This window comes from Lithobates pipiens, unplaced genomic scaffold (genome assembly GCF_037356315.1).
Source record: "Lithobates pipiens isolate NorthernLeopardFrog02 unplaced genomic scaffold, aLitPip1_a1.2 Scaffold_8, whole genome shotgun sequence".
Lineage (NCBI taxonomy): Eukaryota > Metazoa > Chordata > Amphibia > Anura > Ranidae > Lithobates > Lithobates pipiens.
The window spans coordinates 558,992,790-559,011,992 of record NW_027507903.1 but is presented as its reverse complement, the minus strand read 5'-3'; the positions used below and the strand labels follow the sequence as shown (position 1 = coordinate 559,011,992).

At 42.0% G+C, this 19,203-nt stretch overlaps 1 protein-coding gene across 7 annotated transcripts in view; it reads left to right on the top strand.

Moving 5' to 3' along the window:
• The first annotated feature begins 3,770 nt into the window (after window positions 1–3,770).
• Window positions 3,771–19,203, top strand: part of WIZ (WIZ zinc finger) — a 290,134-nt gene continuing 274,701 nt past the window's right edge. For 6 of the 7 annotated variants that reach the window (XM_077470013.1, XM_077470014.1, XM_077470015.1 and 3 more), the window contains exon 1: window positions 3,786–3,936. The gene's annotated coding sequence lies outside the window, so the exon portion shown is untranslated. Of the gene's footprint in view, window positions 3,937–19,203 lie in introns of all 7 variants that reach the window. The other variant, XM_077470010.1, reaches the window with a different exon arrangement.

Here is a 19,203-nt window from a genome sequence, read left to right as displayed (position 1 = left end):
ACTTTGCGCGGTGTCTCACCAAATATCAAGCAAATTACGAGATTCCTCTCTGGGTACACATAGAAGCTGCAGAATGTGACCCATTGACAATTTCCAACCTACTTTGGATTTCCCTCGAAAGACCGTAAAGAATTGAGTAATCCTATTACTAAGCATTTTCTTTCTCTAAGGGATAAAACTAAAATTGGGAGCCGTCTACAATTAATGCACAATCCTCTCCTCTCATTCTACAAAAATCCAGCTTTCTATCCTACATGGGTTTCTCCCAAATCATTTAGAGAATGGGTATCCCTTAACCTCTTGACGATGCATAAATTTGTAAACTCCTCATCCTTTATCCCTTTTCCGTCTCTATGTGAATCTTATGGTTTAACCCAATCTGAATTATTTCCATACCTCCAAATTAAAAATTTCTTCACACCCTACCTAAACTCTGATACTCCATTTGATCAACTCACTAGCTTTGAAAATATTTGTAAGAATGGTCCTCATACTAGGGGTATAATATCACTATTATACTCCCAGATTTTAACACATCCTGAATTGGGAAAACCTTCCTATGTACAAAAATTGGAGTTGGATCTGGAAAGAACATTAGAAAATGCGTAATGGAACCGAATTTGGTCAGTAACAAAAGCAATCTTTCCCAATGTATTGGCGGTTGAGGCAAACTACAAAGTGATAACCAGATGGTACCTTGTACCAGTTAGAACTGCTAAATATGCACAGAATTGAAATCAGCACAATGTTTCTGTGGTTGTTCGGATTTGGGCACATATTTCCACACCTGGTGGGTATGCCCTAAAGTAAAAACTTTTTGGATGGTAATATTCAATATGGCATCTAAATTGTTTAAAAGGGAAATCCCTATTGATCCTGTAATGGCTCTCCTTAATTTAAAACCGGATTTCTTAACACATTACCAATTTAACCTGCTGGTTCAACTTTTCACAGCAGCCAAACAAATACTGACAAAAGCCTGGAGAACTCCGGACTTGGTGACTAACAAAGCTGTGAATAGAATGAACAATACTATGTCTCATGCTAAATGGATAGCTCTTGAGTCGAACACGATTCCTAAATTTGAAAAAATATGGCAGCCATGGATAGATAACTTTTTATCTCCATCATTTAACTTGAAAGTGCTTTTGCCATGGTAGTTGATTGAGAAGATATCATCCTGAATACATTCATTTCAGAAATAGCGGTGGCTCTCGGCCCAATTCCGCGGATTCCTTCCCTTCCTCTCTTTCTTTTCTTCCTTTCCTTTTTTCTCTTTGTATCTTTTCATTTCTCTCTCATCTTCTTTTCTTTTACTATACTCATACTTACATATCATTATAAAAATATGCATACAAGTGGTTTCTAACTTATTATAGTTCCGAGGATTGCATTTAATTTTGCAAGGTCCTTGATTTACAAATTATTAATGATATTATTGTTTATTAGTTAAGGATTAATAATTTACCATTTATGTCTTTAAATGAATTCAGATAATGATAATACTTTTGGATCTGTGTGAGTAAACTTCATTGCCTTGATGTATAATCATTATTGTATCTAATATGTATGTAATTTGTACATGCAATAAAATCTTTTAACAAGTAAAGTGCAGTCTATATAAATGGCAGATATTAAATTTAAGACTTTAAAGAGGTACTTCTTATGATGGACAATAGGCTAAGTTCTTGTGAAGCAAATATCCGACTGAGCAGTTTTTAGCCATAGTTCTTCAGCCAGCTAGCGTTGGGGCCCAGGCTTTATGGTGGTGCACATGAGTACAGTCACAATAAAGTCTGCATGTAATAAATAATGCTTCTAGTTAGACGACCAGTCCCTATGTGCTCAGTCTCTGCTAGCAGCAAGAGGTTAATCGCAGCAGTTTCCTCTCACCAGTCCCAGTGCTTCGACGCAGCTTACCATAGATTTTGATGTTATGCAGATTTTACTTCTCTTGGTCGTATTTCTTCCTAGAGCTCCTTTTTGCTAAGCATGGTTCACATCAGGGCCACTTACACCCTGCACAGGCCATTTTTCAGCTTTTAGTGCTGTCGCACTTTGAATGACAATCGTGTGGTCATGCTATACTGTACCCAGATGAGGTTTTTTTCTTCACACAAATAGAGCTTTTGGTGGTATTTAATCACTGCTGTTTTTTTTTTGAAAAAAAAAGACCAAAAATTTAAAAAAAAATCAAAAAAGAGTTTTACTTAGTTTCTTTCAGTAAATTTTGTAAATAAGTAATTTTTCTCCTTCACTGATGTGCACTGATAGGCTGAACTGGTGGGTATTGATGAGGTGGAACTTATGGACACTGATGAGGCTGCACTTATGGGCACTAATTAGGTGGCACTGATGAGGAGGCACTAATATGCCGCACTGATAGGTGGCACTGATGAGCATTGATGGACAGCACTGATAGCCAGCACTGACTGGCATCACTAATGGGCACTGATTGCTGGCACCGATTGGTGACACTCGGTGCTATAATGTAATCAGCGCACTGACGATCAGTGCCCTGATTACATGTTTTGTTGTCCCCTGCGAGGAGATGCAGTTGATCGGCTCTCCTCGCCACATACTCTGTCAGTGTAAGGCGAGGAGTGACGATTACCGGCATCTCTGTGTTTACATGTGACCGGCTGTGATTGGACACAGCTGAGCACATGGTTAAAGAGCTGCAGACACAGCTCTTTACAGAGATCGGGGTTGCTCCATGTCCTAGCAACATGACGTGTCCGTGATCGCCGCGCACCCCGCAGGTGTGTGAGAGAGCAGCACCTCCCCGCCGTCATTTGATGGTGGGCGGAAACAGGTTAAAGACATTGGAGTCAATTCACTAAGAGTTAAATAACGCATGCAGAAACAAGTGTGCAAATGTTCAATTCACTAAGCGTTGTGCGCTAAATACTGCGGTAAAGTTTTGATGCAACAATAAAACTGTGCATTCTGAATGGTTCCTGCTATCTTATGGGACCTGTGTGTCTCCCAGAGGACAGTGGGGGGGGGGGGGGGGGGGAGGAGAGGTCGGACATGCTGTAAATCAGCACAGATACTGCGGCGATCTTTCGCTGGACGTGGGAGCAAACTCGTGGATTAGACAGGTATCTGCTCCCCCCTAAAAGGTGCCAAATGTGACACCGGAGTCGGGTGGAACCGGATGAGCAGAAGTTCCATTTCTGGGTGGAACTCTGCTTTAAGGCTGGGTTCACACTTATGTGAATTTGATGTTGGTTTTTCCACATTCCAATTCACATGACAGGGGATTTTTCCCAGGTCTCAATGGAGGCGGTTCACATACCACCAAGGTGGCAGCGGGCAGAGGGCACATAGTCCCGTGTCTTTGGCTGTTTCAGGTACGAATTCAGGCAAAAATGTGGGCCTGATTCCTTCCTGAAACAGAGAACATGGACACTCCGGACCCCTGCTGTGAGACGCGTCGGAATTAAGTGAGGATGAGCCTTAGATGAGGATCAGGTCACATTTTGTGACAAATAACAGCAGAAAACCAGTTCATTCCAAAAGGTTGGAATACTCTGCCACTGTAGCTATGAAATAAAGATGGTGTCTTGAGTTCATATTTGTTATAAACCTGACATTTCCCCGCTTGGGTTTAGCTCTGCTTTCACCATACACATAACACAACGTAGTAGGAGTACAGCTCCACTCTCCAGCACTGCTTTATAACGACACGTCCCAGAAAGCGTGTCTCCGGGCAATGGGACTCTCCTCCCTCCCGACCACACCCACAAGGCCAGTGCCTCCTCCAACATGGTGGCTCGTCGTGGTCGGCGCCTCTGGTGACGTCATTCTCCGGCGCCCAGTCTGTTTCTCAGCCCCCCTCTTGTCTCCTGTCTCCGGACGGATCGTCTTGTACCGGAGCCGCTCTTAAAGGGGCAATGTACCGAGACGGAGCCGCGGGACCCGGCTTAGGGGGTGAGACTGCGGGATGAGCGGCGGGGGGGAGAGACGGAAGGGGCGACTGTGCTGTTTGTCAGGGGGGAGGGGGGGGGGGGCACAACGACCGCGGGGTAACGGGGCTACAGCTGTGCCCGGTGTGAGGGGAGGAGCCATTGTCTGCACGGGAGGGGGAGGGGAGAGCAGCCAGATTCCCATCCCATACATGCATCATGTATAGATTAGAGGTGTGTGTGTGTGTTGGGAGGAGAGCCATCATTATACCTCCTACATTTATCATATATAGAGGTGTGTGTGTATATATATATATATATATATATATATATATATATACACACACACTTACTAAGAATGGAGTAACTGTGCGTGGCAACCAATCAGCTTCAGCTTCTTAAGGTAAGCTTTGAAAATCAAAGCTAGTATCTGGTTGTCTTGCACAGCTGCTCCATTATGATCTATTACTGGTGAAGCCATCTCTATGTCTAGAGAGGTAGTCTCTATGTATTATTTTTATGAGGGGGGAGAAGGAGACATTACCTCACACCTAATGAAAAAATATATATATACCCCCACCCCAATTATGATCACACACCTTTTTTTTGCCACCTAAACTACCCAGACTCCAGGCATGGACTCCACGAGACCTCTGTAGGAACGTTGTGGTATCTAGCACCAAGCGTGAGGAGCAGAGCCTTTATGTCCTGTAAGTTGTGAGGTGGGGCCTCCATGGATCGGACTTTGTTTTCTTCCAGAAGATCCCGCAAATGATCGATTTGGCTTGAGATCTGGAGAATTTGGAGGCCAAATCAGCACTCCCAAACTCCATTATTGTGTTCTTCAAACCCATTCTTGAATTCATCAGACCAGGCCGCCTTCTTCCATTGCTCACGTAGTTCTGTAGAAGAAAAGGCTGGTTCTGATAGAAAGGAGTCGGAACACACAGTGCATCGCTATTTGTTGTGTATGGGGCTATGGGCGGGTCAGGGCGCCTCAAGCTGACCCATGTCCACATCCAAAAGCTCCTACATTGGGCACATGAGCATCAGAACTGGATGACGGAGCGATGGAAGAAGGCGGCCTTCTGTGAGGAATCATGTTTTGTTTACATCATATGGATGGTCAGCTTCGTGTGCGTCACCTGGGGAAGAAATGGCTCCAGGATGCAGTATGAGAAGAAACAGAAAAGATGGAGGCATTGTGATGCTTTGGGCAATGTTCTGCTGGGAAACCACCTACCTAAACGTTCTTGCTGACCAAGTACACACCTTCATGGAAACTCTATTCCCTGATGGCAGTGTCCTTGTTCAGCAGGATAATGTACAATGACACACTGCAAAAATGGTTCAAGGAACACAACTACGAGTCTGAAGTATTGACTTCTCCAGATCTCAATCCAATCAAGTGTCTGTGGGATGTACTGGAAAGACAGCTCTGATCCATGAAGGCCTCTCCTCAGGACTTAAGTGACAAAAGTGATTGTAAATGATCACCTTGTAAAACAACCCATTCAGTTTAAAATAGAAATGAAAGCCAAAACATTATAAAGATCTAAACCACTCCCCCATTTTTTTTTTCTTTTATAATTGATCACATTCCATCTGTTCTCAGCTGCATAAGAGCTGGGAAAGGAGAAGTAGCAGCACACCAATCTTCCCAATGAAAAGCTGTGCAGCAGGGGATGTGTTGGGACAAGTCTTACCATTGGACAGCAGGCGGAGTTCCCAGCATAGCTAGAAAACTGATCAGGTGTGCTCTCCTGCTTAGTGTGGTCAGTTTATATAGGAAAGCGCAGGGACTGTCAGGAATACCAGGGATTTCACATAAAGGAAGTAATACAAAGACGGCAGGATACTTTCTCACACAAGTAGCTGATACAGCAGGTACATATGAGGAATAACAAATGTTGGGTTAACAAACACGTTAAAGGATCTGCTACTGACATCTTGGTGCTAGATACCACAGCATTCCTTCAGAGGTTGGGATGCATCCATGCCTGGAAAGGTATAGCTCATGGTGTGTGTGTGTGTATATATATAATATGGTATCACATGCCATACATGCATTGCTAGGGGGGGAGATTTACCAAAACTGAATCATATCTGAATCTGGAGCAGCTGTTCACAGTAACCAATCAGCTTCTAGCCTCTGTTCAGTTTAGGCCCCTTTCACACAGGCGGATCATTTAGGTCCACCTGTCAGTTTTTTTAGGCAGACCTGAATGGACGCTCCATACAGGTCTATGGAATGACTGATGTCAGCGGTGACATGTCTGCTGAAATCCGACCCGCTAAAGTGTGACAGATGCAAACCCTATTTTTCCATCCATCTGGCAGATCAGATCGGACTCTACGGTCCGTCTTCATCCGATTCCCCCATAGAGAGCGGCGCTCTGACAGGTCGGTCCCTGCAGTGTCCAGAGACAGACCTGTCATCTGCCTCCTCAGCGGGGGTCAACTGAGCTATCCTGCTGAGCAACGCGGAGCCTGTACACAGACACGCTCGTGTGAAAGGGCCCTTAGGTTGTGAAAATAAAAGCTAGAAGCTGATTGGTTGCCACGCACAGCTGGTCTATTGTTACTAAATTCCACGTCATTATATATTCCTGGTAAAACCATTGGGGTTGATTTACTAAAACTAGAGAGTGCAAAATCTGGTGCATCTCTGCATAGAAACCAATCAGCTTCCATTTTTTTTTTGTCAAAGTTTAACTGAACAAGGTGACGTTAGATGCTGATTGGCTACCATGCAGAGCTGCACCAATTTTTGCACTTCAGTTTTAATAAAGCAACCCCACTATGTCTGCAGATGTTTTACATCCCTCTCTCCTGTAAGGGAAGGCGTATGGGGAGAGAAGAGGCATGATGAGGTCTATTTATTAACATTTTCATCCAAGAACCACTCATTTTTTATAGTCTTATGTGAAAAATTGAGAAACCTTGGGTGAACATATTGATAAATGGACCCCTATATATCAATTAAAACTAATACATATTACTGAAGAGGTGGTCTGCCTCTCTGCATTACCTGTACGTGGAAAGGGATTTTTGAACTTCACACCCCATAGAGGGGTCTATTTATCAAATTTTTACCAAAATCATTTTCTCATGAGATTCACTCACATTTTAATTGTCTCTGATGTAAAGAATGGATAAATCCATATTAACGGTAGGAAAATGTTTGGAAAGGTTGCATCTGTCTCTATTATCTGTAAGAGAAGGTTAATGGAAAGACATGCTCAAGCATAACATCCTGTATGCACATTATGAGGTTTATTTATCAATGTTTTCATCAAATATTCACCAATTTTTAACCTCTCTGGCGGTATGATTATTTCAGATTTTAGGTGCTGAAAGCAGTACCATTATTTTGCATGGAAATTTGGCGTTTTTATATTGTAGGCCTGCAATTCTGAGGAATAACTCACTTTAAATCCGGCCAAACCAGAGTCTAGTAGACATCTCGGGTATGATAAAGTTTGAAACACAAAATCATAAATGATAATGTAATAAATAACAAATAATATAATAAAAATAACATTTTATTCAATACATTTTAGTAAATAATATAATTATAAAACACAGATTTTTTTATTTTTTTTTGCCAAACAAGAGTGCAATATTAGTAGCCATATTGCTTCAGTAAACGTCCCGGGTATTAAAAAGTTTAAAACCTGGTACAACACAAAGTCCGACATCACAGTCAGGACAGTAGAACCTGGTTTCTTTTCTGAATTTTTTTATTTATTTTTTCCTTCCAGTGTCGTCACGCTTAGAGCAGCAAACCACACACATCCTTGTGGGTGCTGACTTCTTTTCCGTTGGTGGAATGTGGTCTATAAAGTGACGACCAGTCAGGCATTCCGGGTTCACAACACCAGCAGCATGACGTCCACATCTATTTACAGTCGGTGTTTGAGAAATATAAATTCTGCAAATTTCCAAACAAAGTCCACATGAACCACAGGCTTGTCACTCACTCACGCCAGTTAGCTCCAACGGTCCCATATGCATCTGTCTTGTACTGTAGAAGGAACTCATAGAGTTCTGGAGAAGTGTAAAAATGATCCGTGGTTACACAGTAGCCCTGATTCAGCAATGGCTCAATCAAAGTAAGAACGTAAGCGGTTCCCATTCCATAATTACTGAATCTTTAATTGAACTTGGTTCCTTTCCTGGTGTAAATGCCGAATTCCATATGCAACCAGTGCTGGATTCACAGAGCATGAATGATTTTATGCCAAAACGTGCTCTTAGATGCGTTATACTGTATCCAGCTGAGTCTTCCTTTGTAGGCCATTAGACGTTCGTCAATACTGATGTCTCTGGTACATAGGTCTGCTGGAAAATTTTCTGAATAATTTGATATACTCCCCAAATTTCTTTCAGTTTTGGTGCTGGATGAGAAGTCTCATCAAATTCGTCATTATTTTGAAACTGCAAATATTTCATTATCAGAGAAAATTTGTACTCCGACATGACCGTGCCAAAAAAAGAGTGGCTAGTAATTTGTTGGTTGTTCAATACTATTTAACTGCAGGGGTTTCCCCCATCCCTCCCTGAAGAATTATGAGGCCCAGAAACTTCCAGATGTCCTCTTTGGTCACTGGTTCCATTATTCTGCTCCTTGCAAACCTCTGATGCGTAGCAGCTTGTTGCTCCTGGTACCGATTTGTCTCCCTAACCATTTTTTCTATAACCTCATTGGTCAAAAAGAGTTGGAGGTATGCCAAGGGGTTGTCATCTTCAACCTCCACTTTGATACCAGGTGCTCCAGTAAACGGGAATCTTGGCCGCTGCGTGCTCCATACCGCAACCAGTCGAGCACCAAGTCCGCATATCACTGGGCACAGTCGCAGGATCATCGCTAAAATCGATTTCTGTGCCTGCGGACGAACTTCCCCATGAATCGCTATCAGTCAATTCTGCAAGCGGTTATGTATTGCTGTTTTCCAGCAAGTCATATGCCGCTTTTGAGGTAGAGGCGTGCTTTTTTGATGCCACGGTCATGCTGCAGTTTCCAGGCAGAAAGTACAGTAAAACTGCAGGCAAGGGCACTGGATAAAGCACTGGGGGACAAACTAAGGTAAATTTTATTTTATTTAGTAATGTAATCCAATAGGATTACAATGTATCAGTGTGTTTTGTGCTTTATGCTATTTGAATTTGCTGCCGGTTACACCCCCAGGCCCCTCGTCCCATCCCCCCCCCCCCACGCGCGCATCATGACGCTCGCCGAGAACAGAAGCCAAGGCACACAGTGCATTGGGCGGAAGATCCGGCCGCTGTACATACATCGGGAGTACATCGCCGGATCCTGGGGAACAAGGTAAATAACCCCTTCCAGGATCCAGTGATGCGATCCCGAGTGTGGTTCAGGGTTACCGCTAATGGTACTGAAATCTCACCCCGAGCCACACTTGGGAATACCACCGGGGGGGGGGGGGGGTCAAATAATCTTATGGGAAAAATGGGTAAATTTTTGTGTGGGGGAAAAAAAAAAAAAGATAGACCCCTATATGTTGCTGGTAAAGGATTACATACAGTGGGCAAAATAAGTATTGAACACGTCACCATTTTGGTGATGTGTTCAATACTTATTTTACCCATTGGATGTTTGGAGAGGTTTGTCAGTCTGTATTACCTGTATTGGGAGAGGAGGAGAGGCATTCTCAAGCCTAACACCCCATGAATATATAAAAGAGGTGTGTGTGTGTGTGTGTGTATATATGCATGAGGCGCTTTGTATTACGTATATGAAGAGAGGCATAAGATAAAGAGATGATATATATAATGTACATATGGGGTGTGAGAATTAAGAGTGCCTCTCCTCATAGTAATCACACACGTAAAAGACTGCACCAAAGCACTGAGTAAGCATGAAACGTGTTGTATGTGCTCTGAAGACCCTGCACTTCATTTGTTGAATTACAATAAGGGTGTTGACTGGAGATATATATATACACATTATTTTTTTTTACTTATTGGCAACTGGGGACGACACGCGGTTAGCATGCGAGCTGACCTGGAGCATTGTTTTATGTGTGATTAAATATGAGAAGCGCTTTGAATTCTCACACCCCATACATAGTCTATCACTGGTAAGGCTCTGTGCACATGGCTGTAGAAGAACTACTATACAGCGTACATTTGGACATAATTCTATGCCTTGGATTCACAGTTGCAGCACACATCCTGTTGCCAGCAGCCTGTCTAAGTCAGCAACATGCTGAAATACACAGCACCTGAACTCCGATATCTGCATATCTGAGCCGTACTTGCCACCAGAATGTGTGTGCAGACAGGGGCAGCACATACAGTGCCTTAAAATATTCATACCCCTTGAAATTTTCCACATTTTGACATGTTGCAACCAAAATCTTAAATATATTTTATGCGATAGACCAACACAAAGTGGCACATAATTGTGAAGTGGAAGGAAAATGATAAATGGTTTTCAATATTTTTTTACAAATATGTGAAAAGTGTGGGGTGCATTTGTATTCAGCTTCCTGAGTCAGTACTTTGTTGAATTTTTGGGGATTTCTCTACCAGCTTTGCACATCAAAATATAACATTTTTGCTCATTCTTCTTTGCAAAAAAGCTCAAGCTCTGTCAGATTGGATGGAGAGAATCTGTGAACACCAATTTTCAAGTTTCACCACAGATTCTCAATTGGATTTAGGTCTGGAATTTGCGCCATTCTAACACATGAGAATGCTTTGATCCATACCATTCCTTTGTAGCTCTGGCTGTATGTTTAAGGTCATTGTCCTGCTAGAAGGTGAACCTCCGCTCCCAGTCTCAAGTCTTCTGCAGATTCAAACATTTCTTCTTCTAAGATTGCCCTGTATTTGGCTCCATCCATCTTCCCATCAACTCTGGACAGCTTCCCTGTCCCTGCTGAAGAAAAGCATCCCCACAACATGATGCTGCCACCACCATGTTTCACAGTAGGGATGGTGTGTTCAGGGTGATGTGCAGTGTTTAGCTTTCTGCCACACATAGATTTTAACTTTTAGGCCAAAAAGTAAAATTTTGGTCTCATCTGACCAGAGCACCTTCTTCCACATGTTTGCTGTGTCCCACACATGGCTTCTCGCAAACTGGACTTCTTATGGCTTTCTTTCAACAATGACTTTTCTTCTTGTCACTCTTCCATAAAGACCAGATCTGTGGAGCTCCCGACTAATAGTTGTCCTGTGGACAGATTCTCCCACCTGAGCTGTGGATCTCTGCAGCTCCTCCAGAGTTACCATGGGCCTCTTGGCTGCTTCTCTGATTAATGCTCTCCTTGCCCGGTCTGTCAGTTTTAGGTAGATGGCCATGTCTTGGTAGGTTTACAGTTGTGCCATACTCTTTGCATTTTCTGATGGTGGATTGAACAGTGCTCTTTGAGATGTTCATAGCTTGGAATATATATTTATATATATATATTTTTTTTTTTTTTATATAACCTTACCCTGCTTTAAACTTCTCCACAACTTTATCCCTGACCTGTCTGGTGTGTTCCTTGGGCTTCATGATTCTGTTTGTTCACTAAGGTTCTCTAACAAACCTCCTTTACCCCACACTTTTCAGATATTTATTTGTAAAAAAAAAAAAAATATTGAAAACCATTTATAATTTTCCTTTCACTTCACAATTATGTGCCACTTTGTGTTGGTCTATCACATAAAACCCAATAAAATACATTTACTTTTTTAGTTGTAACATGACAAAATGAGGAAAATTTGAAGGGGTTATGAATACTTTTTCAAGGGACTGTATGTAGGCAAGTACCACTTATATGTGCATATATCTGAGTACAGCCTGTTGTTACTTTTGACTGGCAGCGGGCTGTACACTGCACCTGTGACTTACGAGCTGAGATTTACACACAAGGGTTCACTACATGACCATTTGCACAAGTCCTAAATCCATATATTCAGTATTTATATGTATTTGTCTAGAGAGGTTGTCACACTCCTCCCTCTGGGAATGTGAATGAGAGGAGGGGAAGCATCCTTAAAGTGGAACTTTTACCTGTAACGATTTGATGAAAAATAATGTTCTTAAGCAAGGAACATACATTCCACAAAAATTATTATGCTGCCTAAGTTAGTGTGTGATATATAAATTGCCTCCAGCATTAATCCTGTTTTTTCTTCCTGGAGGCTGCCATTGTTCTGGAGAGATTGGGTGCAGCCTATCGGTGTCCATCGGTGCCACCTCATTAGTGCCCACCAATTCAGCCTGTCAGTGTCCATCAGTGCAGCCTATCAGTATCCATTAGTGCCCACCAGTGCAGCCTGTCAGTGCAACCTCACCAGTGCAGCCCATCAGTGTTGCCTCATTAGTACCCACCAGTGCAACCTCATCAGTGCCATCTTATCAGTGTCCTTCAGTACCACCTCAGTGCAGACCACCAGCGCCACCTAATTAGTGCCCACCAGTGCAGCCTATCAGTGTCCTTCAGAGCCACTTCATCAGTACCCACCAGTGCATCACATCAGTGCCCACCAGTACAGCCTAATAATGACATTTACTGCCACCTCATCAGTGCCCACCAGCGGAGCACTCCCGTCTCTGTTCCCTCCCCTCGTCTGGCCAAAGACAGCTCCATCTGTCCCCTGACATGCTGTTCTCCGGATTACAAATCCCAGAATGCAGCACGGCCAGTAACAGCCAATCAGCGGCCACCGCTGCCGACTTCCTCCACTGGAGTGAGTGCAAGTCGTGCTCATCGCAGCACCGCCCACCAGAGGGCGCTGGTTCACACAAGAGCATGTATTTGCTCCAGCCACAAAGCCGCGGCCTCAATTATCGGGCAGCTCGACTAGTCACCCGCGGCGAGGGGGGGCCACATGGGAGGAATCCCGACCACTGCTGCAGTGTAACCAAGGCGCCAGGACGCAATTTTCAGTTGCCATTGTGACCTGGCGCCTGGGTTTTGTCGAGCCCTGCTTTAGGCTATCAACAGATCGGCCTCTACATTTTTGTCACAGTACTAAAAAAAAAAAAAAAAAAAAAAAAAAAAAAAAGAGCAACTGAGCATGTGCAGAGCAGAGTTAGACAGTGTATTACTAGATTGTAAACAGTATAGACACTTATCTGTAATGTTTTACATAGCTATACCGGCAAAAGGGGCCATCCTGGCGTGATCTAGCGGATCTTAATTTTCTGACTTCTAAAGTTCCACTTTAAGCATCACATCCAATCCCATACATGCCTAATGAGGTCTGTTTTCAAATTTTCACCAAAGGGTCACACAGTCTTCGTCCAAAATTCACTCACTTTTCTAATATAAAATAAGTGACTCAACCCCTATGCAGACGGCTGAAGAGGTTGTTTCTGTCTCCTGTTACCTGTATGAAGAAAATAGTCATTCTTGAGCATCCCGTACATACATTGTGGTCTCAATTGATCAATGTATTCACCAAAGATTTACAACCCAGATGCACCCATTTTCCAAGTTACATCTTGTGTTAAAAGTAGAGTTGCACCGAGTGGAAATTTGGTGCCGACAATGCAGGGTGCACTTGACCAAAAATGAACGGTTTTAAAAAAAAATAAAATCATATTTTTATTTATAACTGTATTATATTTGACTTTTTAATTAACCACTTGCCGCCCCCCCATATAGCAAAATGATGGCGCCAAAGGGGTTTCAATATCCTGACCTGCCGTTGTCAGGATATTAAGCCGCTGCGCGTGCCTGGGTGCACGCATTGCGGCAATTGTTGTTGCTGTGTGTCAATTTGACACACAGCAACTCTGATCTAGGTAAAGAGTCTGACGGAGACTCTTTACCATGTGATCAGCCATGTCCAATCACGGCTGATCACAATGTAAACAGGAAGAGCCATTGATCGGCTTTCCCTCACTCGCGTCTGTCAGACATGAGTAGAGGAGAGCCGATCGGCTGCTGCTCTGGGGGGGGGGGGGTTCTGTTCTGATCGATTATCAGAACAGCCCCCAGAGGATGCCCACACTGGACCACCAGGGATGTTAGCACCAGGTATGTCACCCTAGACCACCAGGGATGCCAATCAGTGCCCACAGTGGCAGGCATTATTGTTGGGCACTGATTACCATACATTACAGTACATCCCTGCCGCCTATGTAGCACTGATCGGTACACATATTAGTGCCGCGTATTAGTGCCCATCAATGCCACCTCATTGGTGCCCATCAGTGCTGCCTTGTCAGTGCAGCCCCATCAGTGAAGGAGAAAACTTACTTATTTACAAAGTTTTGTAACAACAAAACAACAAAAAAACTTTATTTTTTTATTTATTTTTTTCAAAATTTTCTGTCTTTTTTTAAATTTGTTTAATGGAAACTATAAAAATTCCAGAGGTGATCAAATACCACCAAAATGAAGCTCTCTTTTGTGTGAACAAAATGATAAAAAAAAAAAAAAAGTGTTTGTATGACCGAGTAATTGCCATTCAAAGTGCAAGAGCGCTGAAAGACGAAAATTTATCTGGGAGGAAGGTGTATAAGTGCCCTGTGTTGAAGTGGTTATTATGAATTTATGATCGCCCATTATTGGCACCTTTAGCGCAAGGGCCGGTTCACACTAATGTGATGTCAGACATCGAATGTGATTCGTACCGCATTGCTTAGCAGATCACATGTGATGTCTGTGCAATGCAAATTCATGCTCACAAACTGGCTGAATTCGCATCGCATTTGGATCAAACCTACATACAAACATTTGCTAAAGAAAATGTTTTTTTCAAAATAGTATTTTTTTTCGTTTGTTTAGGAAAAAAAAAAAACAGTGGTGATTAAATACCACCAAAAGAAAGCTCTATCTGATAAAAATTTAATTTGGGTACGGTGTTGCATGATTGCGCAATTGTCATTCAAAGTGTGACGGTGCTGAAAGCTGAAAATTGGCTTGGGCAGGAAGGGGATGAATGTGCCCAGTAGGCAAGTAATTAATCTGTATTTAAACCCAAGGGATACAAATGTAATATATTGCAGCTTACCTTTTTAGATATGGTTTTTAGCTTTTTTTCCTTGGATGTGCTGGCTGCCTGAGGTGTGTGGGGTTTTTTTTTTTTTTTTGTTTTTTTTTCATTCTTTTCAGACTTTCACCTGGTGATCCTTTCAGTAATATTCTTCCTATCATAGGGTGACAACGCTCTCATTGTATCCTATCTATGGAGAAACTGCTTGGGCCTTTGAGAAAGGGGCACACCGTGAAAGCTTGTCCTGAAAATTTGGATTTATGTAATCTTTATTCGTGTAGAAAAACCTTCTTCTTTTTTTTTTTTTTTTTTTCCTTACAGAAAGTAAAATAAAGTGACTGTCCTCTCATAGCAATGGATAACAAAGATAGAAAGGGAAGAAAAAAAAATAACAAAACATTATTTATCATAAAATATATCAATAGGGCTGCAACTAACGATTATTATTAGGCCGATTTTATTGTTTAGATTAATCGGTTAATAACTTCAAAAGTGTGGTGTATAATTTAGTTAATATGTAAAGTTTAAAAAAAAAGGCAATTTATTCTTAAATATCTCTTTGTAGTGTTAAATATAAATATCCAACTACAGGCAGTCCCCGAGTTATGAACAGGTTAGTGACTGCGGGTTTGTTCTTAAGTTGGATTTGTTCATAAGTCTGAAGCACATGCGCAAAACGGCAGAGACAACATTTTCCGATGTTCTGTCAAGTAGCTGCGCATGCGCAAACGTCGTTTTGCAATGTGCCTGGCGGCAAAGTGGCAGCGCATGCGCAGAACGTCACGCCACCTCCCGTTCGTAAGTAGGAAATCGTTTGCAAGTCGGAGGTTCGTAACTCTGGGACCTCCTCTATATGGTGAGAGGGCAAAATCTCGAATCCACTCTAAGAATAACACAGAAGAGGTCTGCTGTATATACTATTAGAGGTTGAATGTGGTATATATCATCAGACTCAGATCTTTTTTTATTTAAAGAAAAAAAAAAAAAAAAAGTTAGACTGTTTTTGCAGATTTTCAAACAGAACTGTAATATATTATATGCTGGCCGTACAAAAACCATGTCTTCTTTTTAAAAAAATAAAAAAAAATGTAATTTTAAGAACGTTTGTTCGATTTTCTAATCTTTAGTAGGGTCAAATCGTTTGTTTGTTTTCAACCACAGTGACAGGAAAATTTAGAAATAATGGAAAACTGCTGGTCAAAGAAATTTTCAGACCGTGTATGTGGTTTTCGTTCAGAAATGACATTCGTTGTAAAACAGAATGTTAAAAGCAAGTGAAAATTTCAAACAACATTCTTTCATTCAGCAAATGTACAAAGATTTTTCATATGAATATTCTCGTCTAAAAATTGATCCGTGTGGCCAGCATAAGGCTCGGTACACACCTGTGCAGTTTGCTTTTGATTTGTTTCTACAGTGCTTTTTGCAGTGTGTTAAGTACAGTATAGAGTGCCGCAATAGCAAGGTAAAGAAAACTTCTGCCTTTAGAACCACTCACTTCCTGCCCAGGACTACATGTCCCATGAGGCATTGCTCCTCACACATTCACAAGGCACTTTCTGACATCATATGGACGGTGTGCTATTTCCTCATATGTAAACAATGCATTCTGTATGCAGGCCAACTAATCGGCTGGCCGAATATTTGATTACCGTTTTCATAATCTATTAAATTCATAATCGGTTAGTTGTTTCAGCCCTAGATGTCAGTAATAAACTTCCCTAAGTGTCTGGACTCTTACCATCATCCAGGGCACCATAATACATATAAGCACTGAATCCTGAGACTAGAGCCTCGTACACACGATCAGATTTTTGGCCAACAAAGAATCAGACTTTTGTCCGAAGGGCGTGTGCCAGGAACTTGTCTTGCATACAAACTGTACAAAATTGTCGGTCAATGTACGCAAACATAGTGACGTACTATGAGGAATTTCAGCTCTTGAGCGCCACCCTTTGGGCACCTTCTGCTAATGTGTTTGGTGAGCATTGATTCTGATCATGCGTGTTTGTACTTTCAACTTTTGTGTGACAGACTTGTGTATAGACAATAGGAAAATCTGACAACAGACCATTGTCCGCCGAAAATTACTTATATTTTTACTTATAAGTTTAGTTATTACTGAAAGACCTAAAAAAAAAAACATTTTTTTTTTAAAGAGCAGGCCCTGTAGAATAAAAAAAAATGGAGCTCATGATTTTGCACATGTCATGATAGTTGCGTAAATGTTTATGAAAGCCATATTTTCAATAAAAATACAATAGTCATTATTAGTGCATGCAGATATGACAGAACTTACAAAATGCTTACAAAACCAAAAAGATAAAGTATTAATGTTAATAAATAACAAATTTGTAAATGTTACATTGTGCCTTTTTGGGAAATGGTGAAAATCGAGGAAACGCAAAACTTGAAATAAGCGACTTAGGCTAAAAACCCCTTGAGGTTAGTGTCACACTACTGTGGTGTGGTAATGCATCGTACACATTGCAGAAGTTGCAGTGTCTTGCGTTTTAAATACCACCCGAACACCTTGCCAGCGCGTCTCAATGTGTATGCGTTTCAAAGCACAACAGTGCACTTATAGGACTGCCACCCCTATCAATGGGAATCGGGCTGCCTTAAAAATGAAGCTTGGACCAATGTAACTATGTATATACCACACCTGGCCAATCCCCTTTGGAAGCTGAAAATCATGAAAGTAGACACCGCTGATGCAATGGGGCAGATTTACTAAATTTGCAGAGTGCAAAATCTGTACATAGAAACCAATCAGCTTCTAACTTTAGCTTGTTCAGTTAAAGAGGTTGTAAACCTCCAACAAAACAATCCAAGTGTGACATAAATTCCTTTTCCTGCTGCTGTGATCACCTTGTCGGATGGTTAGGACAAGGATCCGACTTCATTGACTTCAAAGGGAGTCGGACCAAAGTAGTGCAGGAACATTTTTCAAAGTCGGACCAGTTAGGACTGCTCTCATAAGGAATCATTGATTTGTACATGTCATGCCTCATGTGCTCCCAAAGTCAGAGCAAATGTCACACCAGTGTGAACAAGGCCTCTGCCATTTATATAAATGGGCCAGATGGATTGTATCTAGATCAGGTAAGCTGGTGAAATCTAAAAGCTCATAAGAATTTCACCTTGCGCAGATCTGCATGAAATGTACAAATCTTGGAAGATTATGCTCGTTATTCTAGTGATGCTAATAACCATTCACATGGCCTGCTGCAGTTTGCACATATTCATGAATCAAACCTTCATACTGTATGCATTTGCTGATATAACAATTACCTCTCATGTTGCTGGATCTAAATTGATTTCAAGACTGTAGATTTTATATAATGTTTAAAGTAGAACTATAGGCAAAACTTTTTTCATTTTGGGTAGAGCAGGGGAGGGTTGTAACCCCTGTCAGATTTTTGTTTTCTGCCATCTGTATCCCATTGCGGAGATTTCCCTTAATTTCCTGTCCCGTAGCCAAACGGGAAGTGGGAGGAAGTCTCTGCAAATTAAAGAAATCCTTGGGGACCCCCAGGTCACCAGAACTAGTGTCCACATTGGGAGATTTCCCCTCTTACTTTTCTGGGGACAACCCAATATTTGGTATTTACTTTTACTTTCATTTTCAATGATAATGGTAAACAGGACAAATAGAAAGGGGATTCTCCTTAAGGGGAACCCAAACAGTTGACAAGCGTTCTAATCCCTCTACGCTGACGCTTTCCCAACTTGGGATATGTCCATTGCTTTATGGACATGGTCATACAACTTCTCTGCTGCTTGTGTATGGTAGGTGGTTTTAAGGGGCTACAAGCTAGAGTTCCTCAGCCCCCTGCTCTCTTCATGTTTTTCAATTTACTTGTGTCTCTGCACAGATTAGCAGATCTTGTGGCCTTGGTAGATCTGGATTAAGGGCAGATTGCCCCAGTTCCTATGGTGAAAAGGTTTCATAGGTCAACATCAACCTTTTCACAGTCCTGAAACCAAAAAGGGGCATCAGCCCCATCTTTGATCTCGGGGACCTAAATGTCTTAATGCAGGCCCAACGATTGTTTGGAATCCACCAGGTGTATTTTACCGTCGCTCCATCAGGGAGACTATCTGGTTTCTTGGGGCATCAATGATGCATACTTGTCCGCATTTTTTGCAGTGCTGGGATTTACTTGGCTTTACTGTGGGACCCCAGCACTTTTATGGCCATGCCAATTGACCTATCCTGTACACCTCGAGCATTCACCAAGGTGCTTGGCCCTACGCTTCTTTAGAAATGAATTCCTAATTTCAGTTGGTGCCCTAATTCTTCACTTCTGCATGAGAGTACTGG